Source organism: Dendrobates tinctorius, unplaced genomic scaffold (genome assembly GCF_039654945.1).
Source record: "Dendrobates tinctorius isolate UK_male_01 unplaced genomic scaffold, ASM3965494v1 ptg000229l, whole genome shotgun sequence".
NCBI lineage: Eukaryota > Metazoa > Chordata > Amphibia > Anura > Dendrobatidae > Dendrobates > Dendrobates tinctorius.
In genome coordinates this window covers 4,845,497-4,868,167 of record NW_027361896.1, presented here as the reverse complement: position 1 = coordinate 4,868,167, position 22,671 = coordinate 4,845,497, and the positions used below count along the sequence as shown (strand labels likewise).

General features: G+C 45.7%; 1 protein-coding gene across 1 annotated transcript in view; it reads left to right on the top strand.

The window, feature by feature from the left end:
- Positions 1-22,671, top strand: part of TRIO (trio Rho guanine nucleotide exchange factor) — a 2,342,529-nt gene that overhangs the window by 457,703 nt on the left and 1,862,155 nt on the right.

The window sequence follows — 22,671 nt, the reverse complement described above, 5'->3', positions numbered from 1 at the left end:
AAAGATACAAAAACACCTAATCTGAGCAGTAAAGGGCGTAAAGAAAAAAAAAAAAACGCCAGAATTATGTTTCTTTGGTTGGTGCAACATTGCAATGAAAAGCAACAATGGAAGTTTAAAACACCATATCTATCCCAAAATGAGATCAACAAAAATGTCAGCTCGGCGCTCAAAAAAGAAGCCCCCACTCAGACCCATATCCTCAAAAATGGTGACGCCACAGGTCTCGGAAAATGGCGACTTTTTAAAATTTTATTTATCATTTACAAACTTTGGATTTTTTTCACCACTTAAATACAAAAGAATCTATACATATCTGGTATCTACGATCAGGAACATGGTATAAAAAGAAAAGAAAAAAAAACGCAATTGTGGAATGCAACTTTTTGGGTATGTGCACGCTTTGCGGATTCTCCTGCGGATCCGCAGTGGATTTGGCCTTGCGGGTCCGCAGCAGAATTTCCTATGTTGTACGGTACCATTGTAATCAATGAGAAATTAAAAACGCTGTGCACATGCTTAGCTACTTTTGCTAAGTGACTTTCCCAGTCAGTACACAATAATATCATCTAGATAGGCTGAGGCATAGCGGCGATGGGGACGGAGAACAATATCCATTAATCGCTGGAACGTTGCTGGTGCGCCATGCAACCCAAATGGTAACATCTTATACTGAAACAGCCCTTCGGGTGTTATAAAAGCCGTTTTTTCCTTCGCCGCCTCTGTTAGTGGTACCTGCCAATAACCTTTTGTGAGGTCCAGAGTTGTGCCTGCCCAAATCGCTCTATCAACTCGTCAACCCGAGGCATAGGGTAGGCGTCAAACTTTGAAATGTCATTACGTTTTCTAAAATCATTACAGAATCTTAGAGACCCATCAGGCTTGGGTATTAGAACTACTGGGCTGGCCCACTCACTTTGGGACTCTTCTATGACCCCTAACTGTTATAAATGAGTCACCGTAGGAGGCAAAAACAGAAATGCTAGCTAAGTCCAGAAAACCAGAGAAGTTGGCAGCTATCGGATTGCAGACCCCTGAACCTATCAACAACAACTAGCAGTAGCCGTGGAGGGTTCCTACGATGCCCTAGACCCCTCGATCACAGCTGGAGAACTGCCTAGCCTAAAGACAGAAAGGGAAATCTAAACTGCCCCAGAGCAGACCCCAAAGCAATAGGCAGCCCCCAACATATAATGACGATGAAGCAAGAAGAAAAAACACTAACACAGATAGAAAGATAGACTGAGCAAATGATAGGGCCCAAGCTAACTAGACAGGACAGGATAGGAAAGCTGCTGTCTACAATCCGCGAAAAACCCTATGAAAATAAGAGCCAACAGACTGACAGGCCCTGAAGACGCTAGGCTTCAAAAAGACTATGTCAGTACTCAGGTATTTTCTGAAGACAGAGCAACCGACAAAAAAGGAATTCCGCTCACCCCAGCAGGGAATGGCAGAATCCAGAAAAGCAAGGCAAACTAAAACCAAAACACAAATGCAAAAAGGCAAAGCAGAAAACTTAGCTTTTGAGGAGCAGGAATCAGACTGGTCTCCTATAATTCCACAGAGAAATCACCAGCGAGGAAGGGCGTCGGCTGCCTTATATCCAGTCAGAGATCCCCGTCGCCCAGTCATCTTCTCCCAGCTCAGTTGCTTGGTAATCAGCCTCACTACCTTCCTTCACCAGAAGAGGGAGTTCATCAGACCTCAATGGTGAAGGGGAAAATGAACTCATAACACCTAACTGTGGCATAGTTTTTACCTCTTCCGAGATGGCTTGTCGCCGGGCCTCAGGCACACGATATGGCTTTAGTCGGACTTTGGCCCTTGGCTCCGTGATAATGTCATGTTGGATTAGGGAGGTGCGTACGGGGAGCTCCGAAAAAAAATCTGTATTTCGGCTATTGAACTCCCGGACCTCCTGAACCTGTCTAGGAGACAACGTGTCTGCAATTTTGACTGCGGGTTGGGCTCCTGCCTCGCCCCGAGGTGATGGAGCCTTCTCCATCTGAAATGCAGGCAGCGGACTATCCCCACCAAGGTTTTCTCTATCTTTCCATGGTTTAAGCAAATTAACATGGTAAACCTGTTCTGGCTTTCTCCGCCCTGGCTGGTGTACCTTCTAGTCTACTGGACCCACATTTTCCATGATCTCGTAGGGTCCCTGCCACCTTGCAAGAAATTTGCTATCTACGGTAGGCACAAGTACCAACACCCGATCCCCAGGGCTAAAGGTTCTTACCCGAGCCCCCCCCCCCGGTTATAAACCCGACTCTGACTGTTGTGCTGCCTCCATATGTTCGCGGACTAAGGGTAGGACTGTCTCCATTCTTTCTTGCATTTTTTCAACATGTTCTATCACACTTTTGTGGGGGGTAGGTTGGTTCTCCCAGGCCTCTTTGGCTATATCGAGTAAGCCCCGTGGATGTCTGCCATACAATAGTTCAAAGGGCGAGAACCCCGTAGATGCCTGAGGCACCTCCCGCACTGCAAACAACAAATATGGCAATAAGAGATCCTAGTCCTTCCCATCTTTGGAAGCTGCCTTTTTTAACATGTTCTTCAGCGTCTTATTGAATCTTTCTACCAGACCATCTGTTTGGGGATGATAGACCCATGTGCGCAACTGTTTACCATTTAGAAAGCGGCAGAGTTCCTTCATAATTTTTGACATAAAAGGGGTTCCCTGGTCTGTTAAAATTTCTTGTGGAATTCCTACCCGCGAAAACATACCCATGAGTTCCTTTGCTATAAGCTTAGCTGATGTGTGGCACAGAGGAATGGCCTCAGGATATCGAGTAGCATAATCTAGAACTACCAAGATGTGTTGGTGTCCTCTTGCCGACTTATTGAGAGGCCTGACCACAGATCCATTGCCACTCTCTCGAAGGGTACCTCTATGATTGGTAAAGGCACCAAGGGACTCCAAAAGTGAGGCTGGGGACTGGTTACCTGGCACACTGGACAGTAATTACAGTACCGTTTAACTTCTTCATGGACCCCTAGCCAGTTGAACCGCTGCAGAATTCGGTCTAGGGTTTTCTTTTGGCCCAAATGCTCCCCAAGTACATGCGCATGCGCTAAGTCCATTACCAGACTACGATATGCCTGAGGTACCAGTAACTGTTCTACCATTTCCCCACGTATTTTCTCCACTCGGTACAACAAATCTTGGTTCAGCTCAAAGCGTGGCAACACTGTAGCTGTCCCAAGTTGTTGGGATTCCCCATTAGCAAACAGTACATTTTCTCTGGCCCAGCCAAAGTAGGGTCTCGGAGTTGCGCCATACCAAAATTGTCACTTGCTACATTCAAGTCTGACAACTCTGTTCCCAGCGGCAAGTCTTCCACCTCTCCAGCCAATACTTCTGTGGGAGAATTCTTCCCCTCCTCCTCCGAAGGGAAGGTTACCCCTACCGCCAGCACTTATTCCTCCGGGCCACCAGGTTCATGCCCTACTTCTGGAGAATGTAACCTGGTTGCCTCTGGTGCCGGCAGTTGCTCCGTGGGTGTGACAACAGATGGCCACAGGATAGAAAATAAAGGAAAGTCTCTTCCAATTATCACTTCATAATGCAGGTTAGTCACAACCCCCATCTTGTGGCACTGCCTTCCTGCTGGCGTGTTTATCACCACTAGTGCTGTGGGATAGTCTATTAAGTCCCCATGTATACACAACACCCCTATTTTCTGACCCGTATACACGCTGGTTTGTATCCAGCTGGCTCGTACCAGGGTTGCAAGACTCCTTGAGGCCAATAGGGCCACAGCCGGGGTGCCTTCCACTTCAACCTGACATAAATGTTCCTTATTGGGACCTTTCGGGGTGCCCATTGCACACATCGGTTCGGCATAGTGAGACTGGCGGTACCCATAGTTTGTGTCCATGGGCCCAGCCAGGTGGGGGGCAATCAGCTCTCGTATGATCTGGTTCCTGGCACTGCCAGCAGATTATGGGGCTCCTTACTTCCCCAGATAAGTCCTGAGCGGCCTTCCTGGGCTCCACTCGCCGAACCAGGGGTGGAGACTTAGGAAACTTTCCTGCTCCCTTCTGGGGAGTCCCTCCCTGTAGCTCTTTGGTAGCCCCATACCTTTCTATGAGGTCTATCATCTGCATGGCATTAGTAGGGGATGCCTGTCCAACCCATGTCTGGAGGGAGGGGGGCAATGCCCTCCAAAACTTATCAGTCACTATGCGGTCCAGCATGGCCATGGGGGCAACACCTCAGGCTGCAACCACTTTCGTAACAGGTGCACCAGGTCGTAATACTGGGACCGTGCCGGCTTGGAGGGGGTAAACTCCCACTGGTGTACCCGCTGGGCCCGAACTAACACATTTACCCCAAGACGTGCCAGTATCTCACCCTTGACAACCGTGTAGTCCGCCCTTTGCTCCGTGGGTAGGTCCTGATATGCTTTCAAAGGTCCTGTGGCCAGAAACGGAGCAATGATTTCTGCCCACTGGTCCCGGGTTAGCGTCTCTCTCTCAGCGACTCCTTCGAACATCTCCAGGTATGCCTCCACATCGTCCGACTTTTCCATTTTGGGAACCACTGTATGAACCGCTTTCCGGACATCATGGATTCTCTGGTTAGTTCCTTTTGTCTGTGCTGTCGTGATATGCTGTATCAACAGCTGATTGGTTTCCTGCTGCTGCTGCATAGCCTGCTGCTGCATAGCCTGCTGTCGCATGGCCTCCTGCTGCTGCTGCATAGCCTGCTGCATAGCCTGCTGCTGCTGTGGCATGGCCTCTATCAGCGTTTTTACCGTGGCCTCCGTTTCTGGAAACTTCCCCGCTTGGGTCTGTGCCACTCGTTTCACCCAGGACATAGGCTGGGGTACAAATCAAAAATAAGAAAAACAGCCTGGCCTCACTGCGATTGCCCTCGTTCTCCACCAATTGTAGGGAATCGCTCTGGTAGGTAATGGCATGGCTGCAGTAATGAGTAGGGATGAGCGATATTGCCCAATATCGTATCGGAATTCCGATTTCCGATATTGGAAAATATCGGATATCGGAATTACCGATATCCGATATCAATGCAAGTCAATGGGAGAAAAAAATCGGAATTACAAAATGACCACTACAGTGCTATGTAATGGATAAAATGGAGGGGACACACCTCAGGATAATGGGGAAGGAGTTTACAGAGTCAGAGGAGCAAAAAAATCACTAGAAAAAGGCACAGAGCGAAAGCTGTAGCAGGAAAACTGGTCGCCATCTTCTTAACAGCGGTGTTTTTTCTTTGGGTTAGGTGTTATGAATGAGTCACCGAGGAGGAAAAAAAAAACAACAAGCTAAGTCTCAGAAAACCAGAGAGGTTGGTAACTATGCAGATTGCAGATCCCTGCTCTTAACCACACAACTAGCAGCAGTCGTGGAGCGTTCCTACCAGGGCTGTGGAGTCGGTAAGCTAAACCTGCGACTCCGACTCCAACTCCTCAATTTCCCTTACACTGACTCCGACTCCAACTCCGACTCCATCTCCACGACTCCGACTCCCACATATATTGCTTATATTTAAGTGAAAAATTTATTGTAGTACAATGTGAGCATCAGATATTTAATTATTTCTATGATCCAATAATCAAGATATTTAGATAGAACATAATATCTATTTATTGGAATACAACTTTAGAACACAAAAAACTGTAATCAATTGTAAATATGTGATACACTGTGTACATGTATACGGTACAGACCAAAGTTTGTACACACCTTCTCATTCAAAGAGTTTTCTTTATTTTCATGACTATGAAAATTGTAGATTCATTCTGAAGTCATCAAAACAATGAATTAACACATGTGGAATTATATAATTAAAGTGTGAAACAACTGAAAATATGTCTTATATTCTAGATTCTTCAAAGTAGCCACCTTTTGCTTTGATTACTGCTTTGCACACTCTTGGCATTCTCTTGATGAGCTTCAAGTGGTAGTCACCAGAAATGGTCTTCCAACAGTCTTGAAGGAGTTCCCAGAGATGCTTAGCACTTGTTGGCCCTTTTGCCTTCACTCTGCGGTCCAGCTCACCCCAAACCATCTCGATTGGGTTCAGGTCTGGTGACTGTGGTGGCCAGGTCATCTGGCGTAGCACCCCATCACTCTCCTTCTTGGTCAAATAGCCCTTACACAGCCTGGAGGTGTGTTTGAGGCCATTGTCCTGTTGAAAAATAAATGATGGTCCAACTAAACACAAACCGGATGGAATAGCATGCCGCTGCAAGATGCTGTGGTAGCCATGCTGGTTCAGTATGCCTTCAATTTTGAATAAATCCCCAACAGTGTCACCAGCAAAGCACCCCCACACCATCACACCTCCTCCTCCATGCTTCACGGTGGGAACCAGGCATGTAGAGTTCATCCGTTCACCTTTTCTGTGTTGCACAAAGACATGGTGGTTGGAACCAAAGATCTCAAATTTGAACTTATCAGACCAAAGCACAGATTTCCACTGGTCTAATGTCCATTCCTTGTGTTCTCTAGCCCAAGCAAGTCCCTTCTGCTTGTGGCCTGTCCTTAGCAGTGGTTTCCTAGCAGCTATTTTACCATGAAGGCCTGCTGCACAAAGTCTCCTCTTAACAGTTGTTGTAGAGATGTGTCTGCTGCTAGAACTCTGTGTGGCATTGACTTGGTCTCTATTCTGAGCTGCTGTTAACCTGCAATTTCTGAGGCTGGTGACTAGGATGAACTTATCCTCCGCAGCAGAGGTGACTCTTGGTCTTCCTTTCCTGGGGCGGTCCTCATGTGAGCCAGTTTCTTTTGTAGCGCTTGATTGTTTTTGCCAATGCACTTGGGGACAGTTTCAAAGTTTTCCCAATTTTTCGGACTGACTAACCTTCATTTCTTAAAGTAATGATGGCCACTCGTTTTTCTTTACTCAGCTGCTTTTTTCTTGCCATAATACAAATTCTAACAGTCTATTCAGTAGTACTATCACCTGTGTATCCACCAGACTTCTGCACAACACAACTGATGGTCCCAACCTCATTTATAAGGCAAGAAATCCCACTTATTAAACCTGACAGGGCACACCTGTGAAGTGAAAACCATTTCCGGTGACTACCTCTTGAAGCTCATCAAGAGAATGCCAAATGTGTGCAAAGCAGAAATCAAAGCAAAAAGGTGGCTACTTTGAAGAACCTAGAATATAAGACATACAGTATTTTCAGTTGTTTCATACTTTTTTGTTAATTATAGTATTCCACATGTGTTAATTCATAGTTTTGATGCCTTCAGAGTGAATCTACAATTTTCATAGTCATGAAAATAAGGAAAACGCTTTGATTGAGAAGGTGTGTCCAAACTTTTGGTCTGTACTGTGTGTGTATATATATATTGTGGGGAATAGATAACTCAGCTGGGATCTTTGCTTTGGCACAAGCGTGTGGCTATGAAGTCACTTCAGCAGACTAGCAAGTTCCACATGAATAAATAAACTGGAGAAGTGGGCAGCAACTAACAGAATGGTTTTTAACAGGGAGAAATGCAAAGTACTACATCTGGGCAATAAAAATGAAAAAAGCATATATAGAATGGGAGGAATAGGGCTAAGTGACAGCACATGTGAAAAAGACTTGGGTATACTAATAGATCACAGACTGAATATGAGTCAACAGTGTGATGCAGCAGCAAAAAAGGCAAATGCAATTCTAGGATGTATTAACAGAAGCATACAGTCTAGATCACGTGAAGTCATTATTTCCCTCTACTCCTCTTTGGTCAGACCTCATCTGGAATATTGTGTCCAGTTTTGGGCACCACATTTTAAAAAAGACATCAACAAACTGGAGCAAGTTCAGAAAAGAGCGACCAGAATGGTGACCGGTCTGCAAACCCTGTCTTATGAGGAAAGGTTGCAGGATTTGGGAATGTTTAGTTTGCAAAAGAGAAGACTGAGAGGAGACTTAATAGCTGTCTACAAATATCTAAAGGGCTGTCACATTGTAGAAGGATCAACTTTATTCTCATTTGCACAAGGAAAGACTAGAAGCAATGGGATGAAACTGAATGGGAGGAGACACAGATTAGATATTAGAAAAAACTTTTTGACAGTTAGAGTGATCAATGAGTGGAACAGGCTGCCACGAGAAGTTGTGAGTTCTCCTTCAATGGAAGTCTTCAAACAGAGGCTGGACAGACATCTGACTGGGATGATTTAGCGAATCCTGCTTTGAGCAGGGGGTTGGACCAGATGGCCCAGGAGGTCCCTTCCAACTCTACGATTCTATGATTCTATGATTCTATGATTCTATGGACACGGCATATTTATTGTGCACACTTGTTATTTAATGTTACACATGCCAAACATGAAATAAAACATCTAAGGCCGTCTGGCCACTAACTAACAATAGCAGGCTAACTACAAAATAAACCTATATAACAGCAAACAAGTCCATGTAATCTTACTGTGTCAGCTCCCAGCTCAGCAGACGAGATAGACTGAGAGATCCCAGCTCCTCCAGCTGATTATATCAGCTGGACCAATCAGGAAACCAAAACCTGGATTGAATAAGTGGAGGGGAACTACCAGTCCTTTCCATGCTGATCACTAAGGAAACCAGGACTGGATTACAGTGAAATAAACTGGCTTCATCATCAGTACAGGGAGACATATGAAATGAAACGGGGAGAAATATACCTGTTTTCTAGTACCTCTCCCTTTGGCACCTCACACACCCCCCTCCTCTGTTTGAGCCCGTGGGGTCGGACACGACGAGTCACCAAGCAGTGCGTTCTAGACAACGCATCTGTATTTTTGTGCGCTGTGCCCGCCCTGTGCGCAACAGAAAATTTAAACCCTTGTAATGCTAAGAACCAGCGTGTCACCCGCGCATTGCCTTCTTTTGCCCAGGACATCCACGTTAGGGGCGAATGGTCCGTCACTAGTCTAAACTGGCGACCTAGTAAATAATAGCGCAAGGTGCACAGGGCCCATTTCACAGCCAGGGCTTCCCGCTCAACTACACTGTAGTTCTTTTCTGCTCTCGTAAGCTTTCTGCTTAGATAGGCCACTGGGTGTTCCTCGCCATTTACTTCTTGAGACAAAACCGCGCCGAGGCCCACCCCAGAGGCTTCCGTTTGGACAATAAACTCCCGTTTATAGTCTGGTGCAACCAACACTGGTTGGTCACAGAGGACTGTTTTCAATCGCTGAAAGGCCTCCTCTGCTTCTGCGTTCCACTTTATTGTGACAGATTTCGACCCCTTAGTAAGATCTGTGAGAGGAGCTGCGATGGTCGCAAAATGTTTGATGAACCGCCTATAATAACCAACGATCCCTAAAAAAAGCTCCAACCTGTTTTTTGGTTACCGGTCGTGGCCAATTTTGAATAGTGTCCACTTTATTGGCTTGAGGCTTCACAACGCCTCTCCCTATGCTATATCCCAGATAGCGAGCCTCTTCCAATCCCAACGTACATTTCTTGGGATTGGCAGTCAACCCAGCTGTTTTTAGGGAGTCTAAGACGGCTTGTACTTTTGACAAATGCGTGTCCCAGTCATCGCTAAAGATAATGATGTCGTCCAAGTACGCGGATGCATACTGGCCATGGGGTTTTAGGACAATATCCATTAGACGTTGGAAGGTGGCTGCGGCACCATGCAACCCAAATGGCATATCTCGGTACTGGAATAATCCCTGGGGCGTAACAAAGGCAGTTTTCTCTTTGGCTGATTTCGTGAGGGGAATCTGCCAATAACCTTTTGTTAAGTCAATAGTGGATATGTACCTGGCCGAACCCAGTCTCTCTATCAGTTCATCGACTCTTGGCATCGGGTAGGCATCGAATTTCGATACTTCATTTACTTTCCGAAAATCGTTACAAAATCGGATAGTCCCATCGGGTTTGGGCACCAGTACGATAGGGCTAGCCCAATCACTCCGGGACTCCTCAATGACCCCGAGCTCTAACATCTTCTTCACTTCCTGGGCAATGGCTTGTCTCCGAGCCTCCGGAATTCGATATGGTTTTAGCCGTACCCGCGCCTGTGGATCAGTAACAATGTCATGTTTAATTAGGTGAGTCCGGCCAGGAAGTTCCGAGAAAATATCTGCGTTCCTCTGTATGAACTCCCTGGTCTCTCGTGTTTGGCTTTCGGATAGCGTGTCTGCAATACCCACTTCTGGCGGAGCTACCTGGGGGTCCTTTACCTTAGAAGGTGGTGCCCCTCGAGGCCCATCCTCAAGGGCAGCTCCTGCCACCAGACTCTCCCTGTCCCGCCAGGCCTTAAGCAAGTTTATGTGGTATATTTGTTCGGGCTTTCTCTTGTCTGGTTGGTGTATCTTATAATTTACTTCACCTATTCGTTCCAGCACTTCGTATGGTCCCTGCCATTTCGCAAGAAATTTATTCTCTACGGTAGGCACCAATACCAACACCCTGTCTCCGGGTTGAAAGACTCGTGTTTTTGCCGCTCGGTTGTATACCGTGCTTTGGGCATGTTGTGCGCGCTCTAAACACTCTTTAACTATTGGCATAACTGCTGCAATTCGGTCCTGCATAAGTGTTATGTGTTCAATTACACTGCGATAAGGAGTCACCTCTTGTTCCCAAGTCTCCTTGGCAATATCTAACAGGCCTCTAGGACACCGCCCATAAACCATCTCAAAAGGTGAAAAGCCTGTGGAGGATTGGGGTACCTCACGTATAGCGAACGAACAGGAGGTATGGTAGTAGGGCATCCCAATCTCTCCCGTCCTTATCCACCACCCTTTTCAACATTCCCTTTAAGGTTTTGTTAAAGCGCTCCACCAAACCGTCAGTCTGAGGGTGATATACTGAGGTACGCAAATGGGAGATTTTTAGTAGTTTACATAAATCCTTAAGTATACGAGACATAAAGGGGGTCCCTTGATCCGTAAGTATCTCTTTCGGAATGCCGGTGCGGGAAAACATATTAACCAGCTCCTTTGAAATTGATTTCGCATTGGCATTCCGCAAGGGTACTGCTTCGGGATAACGCGTGGCGTAATCCAATACTACCAAAATGTACTGATGACCCCTGTCAGATTTAACTAATGGACCGACTATATCCATTGCTATCCTCTCGAAGGGCACCTCTATTATTGGTAAGGGCACTAGGGGGCTTCTAAAATGTGACATAGGTGCGGTCAATTGACATGTAGGAGATAACCGACAGTACTGGGTCACGTCTCCCACTAGACCCGGCCAAAAGAAACGTTGCAGAATACGATGTTTTTGTCTTTTCTACCGCCAGGTGTCCTCCCAAGGGATGTTTATGTGCCAACTCCAAAACTACCTGGCGAAAGGACTTAGGTACCACTAGTTGTTCTACCACCACCCCTCGCACCTTGTCTATGTGATACGACATCCTGCTGCACCGCCACGTGTGGGAACTCGTTTTGAGCCCCTGGGTACAACGGTCTTCCCTCGGAGACCTTTATGTTTTCCCACGCCCTTGCTAGAGTAGGATCCTGGTGCTGAGCGGTCCCGAACTTACCACGGGCCACCTCAAGATCAGGCATTTCTAAAACATCCTCTAGCTGGTCTGCCTCGCCTGCATACACAGCCAGAGGAGAGTCTGCAGATTCTAGTACTTCCTCTGAGATGGGTTCTCCGTCGTCTTGCTGCAATGGTTCAGGGGCTAGCTCCGGAGTACCGTCTTCAACTAGAGGGTTCATGCCACTTTTGAAGTTCCACAAGTCCCAAAATAAGGGAAAGTCTCTCCCCAGGATTACACTGTGTCCCATAGACTTTATGACTGCCGCCTGATGTCTTTTGGTCCCTACTGGCGTGGCAAGAGTAACCCAGGCAGTGGGGTAGTTCTTAGTTTCCCCATGGATGCAACTAATGCCTCCGGTTAAGTTCGTTAGGGCGCTAGAGTCCACCAAACTGGCATGTACCAAAGTTACTTGACTGCCGGAATCCAAGACGGCATTCACACTATAACCGTCAACCTCGACGTGGCACACGTGTTGTTCATTTCCCGTGAGGGTCTCCGCCACACAGACTGACTGCACATATAACGAAAGATGCCTCATAGCGTTAGTCCATTGGCTCTGTAGTCATTGGGCAGTTAGCTGCTACATGGCCAAGCCCGCGACATCGCCAACATTGTATAGGCCCTTGCCTCCTCGATGGAGATCCCAGACGAGGTCTGCTGGCTTGATGTGAGCCCGTACCACCTCCATAGTCCTTTGTAGGTCTGCTACCCTTCATTGTGACGTTCTCTTCTTTTGAAGATGAAGTAGGTTTCGCAGGACTCTCCAGCGATTTCTTGGGGAGCTAGTGGGGTGCTAACGTCCCTTGGAGTAGGCTTTCAGAAGCATTGTAGCGTTCGACCATATTCACCAACTGGTCAGCGGTAGTTGGGTCACCCTGTCCAACCCACCTCTGGATCTTAGCGGGTAAGGACCGCAGGTACTTGTCTAGAACAACACGCTCCACTGTTGTGAGTTCATTTTCCCCTCCGTTACTGAGGCCTGGTGAACTCCCTATTCTAGTGAAGGAAGGTAGTGAGCCTGATTATCAGGCACCTGGGACTAATGAAGACGATTGGCTGAGTGGAGTCACTGACTGGATTTAAGGCAGCCTACGCCCTTTCTGCCCTGCGGGTGACTTTCTCTGTGGACTCTTGGACACCAGTCTGATTCCTGCTCTCCTAAAGCTAAGTTTTCTGTTTTGCCTTTTTGCATCTAAGATTTGTTTTTGTTTTTCTTGCTTTTTGGATTCTGCCACTCCCTGCTGGAGTGTGCAGTGTTCCGTGAGCTCTGTCTTCTGAAAGTACCTGAGTGCTGATTTAGTTTTTGAAGCTTAGTTGTTTCAGGGCCATTTTTATATCAGCTTGTTGGCTTTTGTCTCTGATAGGGTTTTGGCAGATTGCAGACAGCAGCCTTCCTATCCGTTCCTATCTAGGTAGTTTTTGGGCCCCGTCTTTGCTCAGCCTGTCTTTCTGTCTGTGTAAGTGTTTTCATCTTGCTTCACCGTCATATGTGGGGGGCTGCCTATTGCTTTGGGGTCTGCTCTGGGGCAGATAGATTTCCCCTTTCCTTCTTTAGGCCTATGTATCTCTCCGGCTGTGATCGAGGGGTCTAGGTCATCGTAGGAACCCCCCACGGCTACTGCTAGTTGTGTTGATAGGTTCAGGGGTCTGCAATCTGATAGTTGCCAACTTCTCTGGTTTTCAGGACTTAGCTAGCATTTCTGTTTTTGCCTCCTACGGTGACTCAATCATAACAGAATCACCCGCCCCGAACCCTCAAAAAAATTACTATTAAATATCAGTATCCGTTATCCCTGATTTCGGATCTATTCTCTAGAGTCAGAGGTGCTTGCTGGTTTACCAAGCTTGACCTCAGGGGGGCGTATAATCTTATCCGCATTAAGCAGGGGGATGAATGGAAGACGGCGTTTAATACTCCGGAGGGACATTTTGAGTACCTGGTGATGCCTTTTGGGCTCACTAATGCCCCTTCTGTCTTCCAGTGCTTCATGAACGATATTTTCCGAGACTTTGTCGATAAATTTTTGATTATCTATCTGGATGATATTTTGATCTTCTCCAAGGATTGGGATTCTCATGTGGAACATATTCGGACTGTGTTCCGGATCTTGAGAGAGAATTCTCTGTATGTCAAAGGATCAAAATGCCTTTTTGGAGTACAGAGAATTTCTTTTTTGGGATTTATTTTGTCTCCGTCAACTATTGAAATGGACCCGGCCAAGGTACAGGCCATTTATGATTGGGTTCAGCCCACTTCTTTGAAGGCCCTCCAGAAGTTTTTGGGTTTTGCTAATTTTTATCGGAAATTTATAGCAAAATTTTCTAGTATTGCCAAACCATTGACTGACCTGACCAGGAAGGGTGCGGATGTGTTGAATTGGTCTCGGGAGGCGGTTGCTTCCTTTCAGGAGCTGAAGCGTAGATTTACCTCCGCCCCGGTTCTGCGGCAACCTGATGTCTCACTCCCGTTCCAGGTAGAGGTGGATGCTTCTGAGATTGGTGCAGGAGCGGTGTTGTCCCAAAAGGATCCGGTAACATCTAAAATTAATCCCTGTGCTTTCTTTTCCCGAAAGTTCTTTTCATCCGAAAGTAACTATGATGTGGGGAATCGGGAACTGTTGGCCATGAAATGGGCATTTGAGGAGTGGAGACATTGGTTGGAGGGAGCCAAACATCAAGTTGTGGTCCTCACTGACCACAAAAATTTGATTTACCTAGAGTCGGCTAAATGCTTGAACCCTAGACAGGCTAGGTGGGCCTTGTTTTTTACACGTTTTGATTTTGTGGTCTCTTTCCTTCCTGGAACTAAGAATGTCAAGGCAGACGCCCTCTCTAGGAGTTTCTTTGCTGATTCTCCTGTGGTGACCAAGCCTGCTACCATCTTAGGCGAAGGGGTAGTTCTTTCTGCCATCTCACCCGATTTGAGACTTGCTCTGCAAGAGTTACAGGAGGACAAACCTGAGCGTTGCCCCAGTGGAAAGTTGTATGTTCCTGACCAGTGGAAGAAGAGAGTGATGTCTGAAGTTCATTGCTCTGCATTGGCTGGTCATCCAGGTATTTTTGGTACTAGAGATCTGGTGAGTCGCTCTTTTTGGTGGCCCACCTTGTCTCATGATGTCAGGAATTTTGTGCAGTCCTGTGGGACTTGCTCCCGGTCTAAATCTTGTTCTCGCTCTAGTGGGTTGTTGATGCCTTTGCCGGTCCCCAGGAGGCCATGGACCCATATTTCAATGGATTTCATCTCTGATATGCCGGTCTCTCAAAGAATGACTGTTATTTGGGTGATTTGTGATAGGTTCTCTAAAATGGTTCATCTTGTACCACTCCCTAAGTTGCCATCTTCCTCTGAGTTGGTGCCTCTGTTTTTGCAACAGGTGGTTCGCTTGCATGGGATTCCTGAGAACATTGTATCTGACAGAGGAGTTCAATTTGTGTCTAAATTTTGGAGGACGTTCTGTTCCAAGTTGGGAATTCAGTTGTCCTTCTCTGCTTTTCACTCTCAGACCAATGGGCAGACGGAGAGAACAAACCAGACCTTGGAGTCATATTTGAGATGTTTTATTTCCGCTGATCAGGATGATTGGGTTTCATTTTTGCCCTTGGCCGAATTTGCTTTAAATAATAGAGCTATTTCTGCCACTTTGATGTCACCTTTTTTTTGTAACTTTGGTTTTCACCCTCGATTTTCTTCAGGGCAGGTGGAGCCTTCTGCCTGCCCAGGTGTTGACACTGTGGTGGAGAGAATGCACCAGATCTGGGACCAAGTGGTGGATAAGTTAGCTCTCTCCCAGGAAAAGGCCCAGCGGTTTTCCAATCGACATAGGACCATTGGTCCCCAGTTTAAGGTTGGTGATATGGTGTGGTTATCATCAAAAAATATTGCTATGAAGGTGGCTTCTCCTAAGTTTAAGCCTAGATTTATTGGACCTTACAAGATTTTGGAGATTATTAATCCTGTCTCTTTTCGTTTGGCTCTTCCTGTCACATTTAAGATCCATAATGTGTTCCATAAGTCCTTGTTGAAGAGGTTTGTTGAGCCAGTTGTGCCTGAGGTGGCACCTCCGGACCCTGTATTGGTTGAAGGTAACTTGGAATATGAGGTAGAGAAAATTCTGGATTCCCATCTGGCTAGACGGAGACTCCAGTATTTGGTTAAGTGGAAGGGTTATGGTCAGGAGGATAATTCCTGGGTCTCTGCCTCTGATATTCATGCCAAAAGATTGGTGCGTGCCTTTCATCGGGCTCACCCTGATCGCCCTGGTAGCGTTGTTGAGGGTTCGGTGACCCCTCCTCAAGGGGGGGTACTGTTGTGAGTTCATTTTCCCCTCCGTCACTGAGGCCTGGTGAACTCCCTATTCTAGTGAAGGAAGGTAGTGAGCCTGATTATCAGGCACCTGGGACTAATGAAGACGATTGGCTGAGTGGAGTCACTGACTGGATTTAAGGCAGCCTACGCCCTTTCTGCCCTGCGGGTGACTTTCTCTGTGGACTCTTGGACACCAGTCTGATTCCTGCTCTCCTAAAGCTAAGTTTTCTGTTTTGCCTTTTTGCATCTAAGATTTGTTTTTGTTTTTCTTGCTTTTTGGATTCTGCCACTCCCTGCTGGAGTGTGCAGTGTTCCGTGAGCTCTGTCTTCTGAAAGTACCTGAGTGCTGATTTAGTTTTTGAAGCTTAGTTGCTTCAGGGCCATTTTTATATCAGCTTGTTGGCTTTTGTCTCTGATAGGGTTTTGGCAGATTGCAGACAGCAGCCTTCCTATCCATTCCTATCTAGGTAGTTTTTGGGCCCCGTCTTTGCTCAGCCTGTCTTTCTGTCTGTGTGAGTGTTTTCATCTTGCTTCACCGTCATTATATGTGGGGGGCTGCCTATTGCTTTGGGGTCTGCTCTGGGGCAGTTAGATTTCCCCTTTCCTTCTTTAGGCCTATGTATCTCTCCGGCTGTGATCGAGGGGTCTAGGTCATCGTAGGAACCCCCCACGGCTACTGCTAGTTGTGTTGATAGGTTCAGGGGTCTGCAATCTGATAGTTGCCAACTTCTCTGGTTTTCAGGACTTAGCTAGCATTTCTGTTTTTGCCTCCTACGGTGACTCAATCATAACACTCCACCATCTGTGCGGACGTCAAATCCTCTGGTTGCAGCCATTTTTTTACTAGATGGATGAGATCGTGAATTTGTGAGCGGGCTGGCTGATGTTCCACAAAATTCCATAAATGCACCCTCTGTGCGCGTACATACGTGTTTACTCCCAGCCTTGCTAGGATTTCGCCTTTGAGTTTGATATAGTCCATAGCATCCGCTCCACTCAGATTGTAATAGGCCTTTTGTGGATCTCCGCTTAGAAATGGAGCAACTACCTCAGCCCATCTGTCCAGCGGTAAGTGCTCACGTTCTGCAATACGTTCGAACACGGTGAGGTATGCTTCCACATCATCGTCTGCGGTCATTTTAAGCAATGTCTTCTGTACGGCTTTCTGCGCGCTAGCAGCGCTTTGTGCACGGTCTCCCTCATCTCGGGGTTGCTGAACCAAGGCCTGTTTTATTGCCTCCAACTGCTCTTGCTGCATCTGGTGTTGCTGCTCCAGAGCCTTCTGGAAGCAAGTATTAGTCTGCTGTTGTTGCACATTTGCTTGCAATAACTGCTTCACTAGTTCCTCCATATTACTGGACTCTTGGCTCTTCAAAAGCGCAGAAGCTTTCAGCCAGGACATACACAGCGTTTTCTCTGCAGTCACAGTCCAGCAGCCACAAGTGCCCGCATTCGAAACACCATTTGTGGGGAATAGATAGCTCAGCTGGGATCTTTGCTTTGGCACAAGCGTGTGGATATGAAGTCACTTCAGCAGACTAGCAAGTTCCACATGAATATGGACACGGCATATTTATTGTGCACACTTGTTATTCAATGTTACACATGCCAAACATGAAATAAAACATCTAAGGCCGTCTGGCCACTAACTAACAATAGCAGGCTAACTACAAAATAAACATATAACAGCAAACAAGTCCATGTAATCTTACTGTGTCAGCTCCCAGCTCAGCAGACGAGATAGACTGAGAGATCCCAGCTCCTCCAGCTGATTATATCAGCTGGACCAGTCAGGAAACCAAAACCTGGATTGAATAAGTGGAGGGGAACTACCAGTCCTTTCCATGCTGATCACTAAGGAAACCAGGACTGGATTACAGTGAAATAAACTGGCTTCATCATCAGTACAGGGAGACATATGAAATGAAACGGGGAGAAATATACCTGTTTTCTAGTACCTCTCCCTTTGGCACCTCACAATATATATATATATATATACACATACACACACTAGGACTTATCTCGGCTAAGATAAAGCCTAGATCCTCAGGCTACATTCACACTATGGGCGTAGCCAGGATCAAACCTGGGGGGGGCAGAGTCTCATACTGTTCCGCAGAATTTCATACTGCACACCTCAGCTGCTGCAGAACCTCATACTTCACACCCCTACACTTGAAAATAAAGCCTGCACCTTAAGATGTGGTGATGAATGCAGTCTATTTATTCCAACTTTCAGTTGATGTTACTGAAGACGAGCAATGCCTGTCCTGGGCGTCCTTTTGGGCAGCTATGAGGTGTACCTGACTGGTGCTAAAAAAAAGGAGTGTTAGTCTGTGTGCTTTCCGGCTTTCATTCTTTTTGGTACAGATATGATATGGATAGACAGATATGGATAAATGGATATATAGATAGAGCAGATTTCTAATCTGCTTTTGCTATTGAAAACGTTATCTATGAGCTCAAAAACCTTTCAGGTGATGCGGTTTTTTAAAAAGCTGATCTACTTTTGCAACTGAAAAACGTATCTTCAAAAACGCAGGAAAAACGCTGTGTGTGAATGTAGACTTAGATCAGGAATAGAACAGTCATTTATAGGACATTTCATAACTTTCCCAAATTCCTATGAAAAAATATTCAGCATATTCTGCATTGAACTACTGTACCCAATTTATTATATATTTTAGGAGTCTGAGTCGGTCCATTTTATACCGACTCCAACTCCGACTCCACCAAAATGAGCTCTGACTCCGACTCCACGACTCCAACTCCACAGCTCTGGTTCCTACGATGGTTGTAGATGCCTCGTCACAACCGGAGAGCTACATAAGCCTAAAGCAGGAAAAGAAGAAAACTAACTGCCCCAGAACAGACCCCAAAGGAAAGACAGCCCCCCACATGTATTGACGGAGAAACAAGATGAAAGCACAAACAAAGGCAGGAAAAAAAGGCTGAGCAAACGATGGGGCCCAACTAACTAGAAAGGACAGGAAAGGAAAGCCACTGTCTGCAATCTGCCAAAAAACCCTACAAAAATAATGTCCAACAGGTCTGATAGCAAAATTAACCCTGGAGTCACTAGACTTCTCCCACTATATCAGCACTCTGAAATATTCTGAAACAGAGCAAAAAGGCCAATATAATAAGGGACAAAAAGGCAAATTGGCAAATACAGATAAAGAGGAGTAGAAGTTCAGCATAGCCCCAGCAGGGGCAGGCTGACCACACAAGAAACTGAATTGACCAACAAGCGCAAGTGTGAACATTAGCAAAAAACAAATTAACTTGAGAAGACTGGAAGAGAGCTGAAGTCCAAGACCTAAGAAGCAGACTGAATCACCAGCACCAGGATAGGGTGTCGGCTGTCTTATATCCAGTCTGATACTCCAGAGATCCAATCGTTATCCTCCTCATCAGGTGGCAGATCACTACCACTTAAACCAACCTCACTACCTCCTGTCAACAGAGGAGACCGGAAGGAGAACTCTCAACTGGTGGAGCAGAAAATGAGCTCATAACAGTTAGGATTAGTTGGGGTAGGGTAAGGGTTAGGGGTTAGAGTTAGTAGGGTTATGGTTAGTTAGGGTTATGGTTAGTGTTAGTAGGGTAAGGGTTAGGGTTAGTTATGGTTAGGGTTATGGTTAGGAGTTAGGGTTATTAGGGTTAGGGTTTGGGGTTATGGTTAGGGATTAGAGTTAGTAGGATTAGGGGTTAGGATTAGTAGGGTTAGGGTTAGTAGGGTAAGGGTTAGGGTTAGTAGAGTCAGGTTTAACGGCTAGGGTTATGCTTATTGTTAGTAGGGTTAGGGTTTAGGGTTATGCTTATGGTTAGTAGGGTTAGGGGTTAGGGTTAGTAGGGTTAAGGTTACGGTTTTGCTTATGGTTAGGGGTTAGGGAGAGGGTTTAGGGTTAGTAGGGTAAGGGTTAGGGTTAGTTAGGATTAGTGTTAAGGGTTGGGGTAAGGGATAATTAGGGTAAGGGTTAGGGGTTCAGGTTAGTTAGGGTTAGTAGAGTCAGGGTTTACGGTTATGGTTATGCTTATAGTTAGTAGGGTTAGGGTTTAGGGTTATGCTTATGGTTAGTAGGGTTAGGGGTTAGGCTTAGTAGGGTTAGGGTTGCGGTTATGCTTATGATTAGCAGGGTTAGTAGGGTAGGGGTTAGTGGTTAGGGATAGTTAGGGTTAGAGGCTCAGAGGCTGAAGGATTATGGGATTTCCGATTTCCAATGTGAAAAAAATATCAAAATCGGAATTCCGATATCGCAAATATCGGGCCGATTTCCGATATTTCAATATCGGAAAGCTCATCCCTAGTAATGAGGCAACACACAGGCTTAAAGTCCAATTTCAGTGGTTTAATGTCACGTTGCAAACAGCAGATTAACAGGAAGTAAGAAAAAGCATAAATATACTCCAGCTTGGAGAACCACTGGTCCCAGACTCACCCCTTGCACGGGACGGGCTTAACTAAGCGGCTGCCAGGTCTGCGGCATCCGCCAGGTGCCATTCCCAGGGTTGTTGAGAGTCTTGCTGCTATAGTTCTGCAGCACGGGGATCCTGTATACAAGTTCAGGCTAAGTCCAGCCAAGTTCCTGTAACTTCCAGACAAACACTCACCATGTGCCAAACACCAACCTCCATTACATAACCCATAACTCCTCCTACAAGTGAGGTAGACATTACATGGGCTGATCACGTGACCATGACATCATCGCAGGTCCTGTCTTTAGGGAACAACCCGGCCAAACATTAATCTGCTGGGAGAAATGTATCTCCCATCCAGTAAAACACCCTTTACTGTACCTGAAGACCTAAATATTCTTGACTGACCAGTGGCTCTAGAAAGTCTGAGACCAGTGTTTTGAACAGACAAAGCTCTTGCCTTGGAAGTGCACTTCGCCTTTGAATATACTAATCCTGGGCTAAAGGCCCCGTCTCACATAGCGAGATCGCTAATGCTTCACCGATTTTGTGACGCAACAACGATCTCGCCTGAGATCTCGCTACATGTGACACATAGCGGCGACCGGGCCCCTACTGCGATGTCGCTATTCATGCTCGAATGTCCTGGGCCATTTTTTGATCACTGGTGTCCTGCTGGTCAGCATGCATCGCTGTGTTTGACGCCGGATCTTTACTGCGTCATTGAAGAGATCTGCCTGTTTGACAACTTACTAACGACCATTTAGCGACGCACCAGCGATCCTAACCAGGTCGAATCGTTGTCAGGATCGCTGGTGCGTAACGGTACCCTTAGTGTCTGTTTCTCAGAGCAGATCACTTGTAGTACTTACCTTGTCACTGCAGGACGTCCTACGTCAGTGGAGGTTGAATTGTCAGCACTCTCTCACTTCCCCAGTTATAATTAATCCCATATGTTCAATGTGAGGTTGATATTTTCCCTTTCTGGAGATTTCTTTATGGATTTTAATTTTTTTCTGCAACAAATGCAGTTTTAACAAAGGGTGAATTCCATTAAATTCTAGTAAATAATAATGAGATGCATCATTCATAAATAGTTATAATATGTCAGTACCAGTTAAGGAGTATTTTAACTATATGGTCTGTTCACTAAAATGGTTAACCTATAAAATGGAACATTGCATATAATATCATTAGTCTCTAACAGAGCCTAGAATTAACTGAGCAGAAATTCAGGAATATGTCACTTGTCAAATTGTTTGCTGTTATTTACTAACTGTGAAGGATGTATCACTAAGAGATTAACATTGCTGGACTACATTAGTCTGGTGTCTCCCCCCTTCCTCGCTGGACTACGATAGTCCAGTACCTCCCCCTCAGAGAATTGGACGGTTATTGGGAAACTAACAGTGAGCACATGGTATATACCCCTCTAATTCCCAAGCAGGGAGTATATTTATATACCCCCATATGATCACTGCTAACTCCGTGATAACACCAGACCACTCGCTGCAATCACCAGCTATGTCAAAGCCTGGTAGGTAGAGTTTGGCTTTCAGGTGTAGTTTACGGAATTAAAGGAAAACAACTATTAAATTTTATATTTACTTCAAAGGGTGGCAGTTTTTATGAAAAATGTATAAAAGATTTTACGAAACGGACAAAATAATACAGCATACACAGTTACAGAAAATAAAAGGGATTAGCAAGAGAACTAAATACACTGAACACAAAAACGCCTCAGTTTAGCTGAAGGATGGCACTTCTATTCTGGCCGTTCAGTAAGCGGGATTCATGCATACATGATGTGCATCTCTCTACAGGAACCAATATCATAATTTAGCTGGATATTTTATGACCACCTAAGTTAACCCCTCCTTCCCCTTGCGATGACCTTACGTAGGCTGGGATCCCTGGAGATCAAAAATGACATGGCTGGTGTCAGTTATTTGTCCATTGTGGATTTGGGGCTTATAGGCCGGGGTTACAGTTATGAGAAAATATATATCTCTTCCCTACTTCGAAATGGCACTGGAAATATGTGTCTCATCACAATTGGACTTAAACAAACTTCGATATTCAATATTTTCTTTCAGAGACATACAGTATGTGTGCCAATGATTAAAAATTTCCCTTACAGAGACAAAAAGCATCTAGTGTAAAAGTAGATCACTTCTTTTGAAGGGACAATGTATTTCTTGGGGACAAAAGGGTTCTTCCACTTCTGTGTCTATACATAAACACATGTTGTCTGAAAAGACCTTTTGTCCATTCTAAATCATAGTCTTTCTCAGGAAAGGCACCTTCTTTCAGTCACCTGAGCTTCAAAAGAACTTTTTGCATTTTAATTAAGACGGTGGTTTTTCTTTGTTTCCCATTTATACCTCGCAGTCTTACTCATTTCTCATATGCTAAACTGTGTAATTCGCATAGAGGTAACCAGATTGCTAGCTCTTGTTTTGTACTGCAACAGAGAGAAG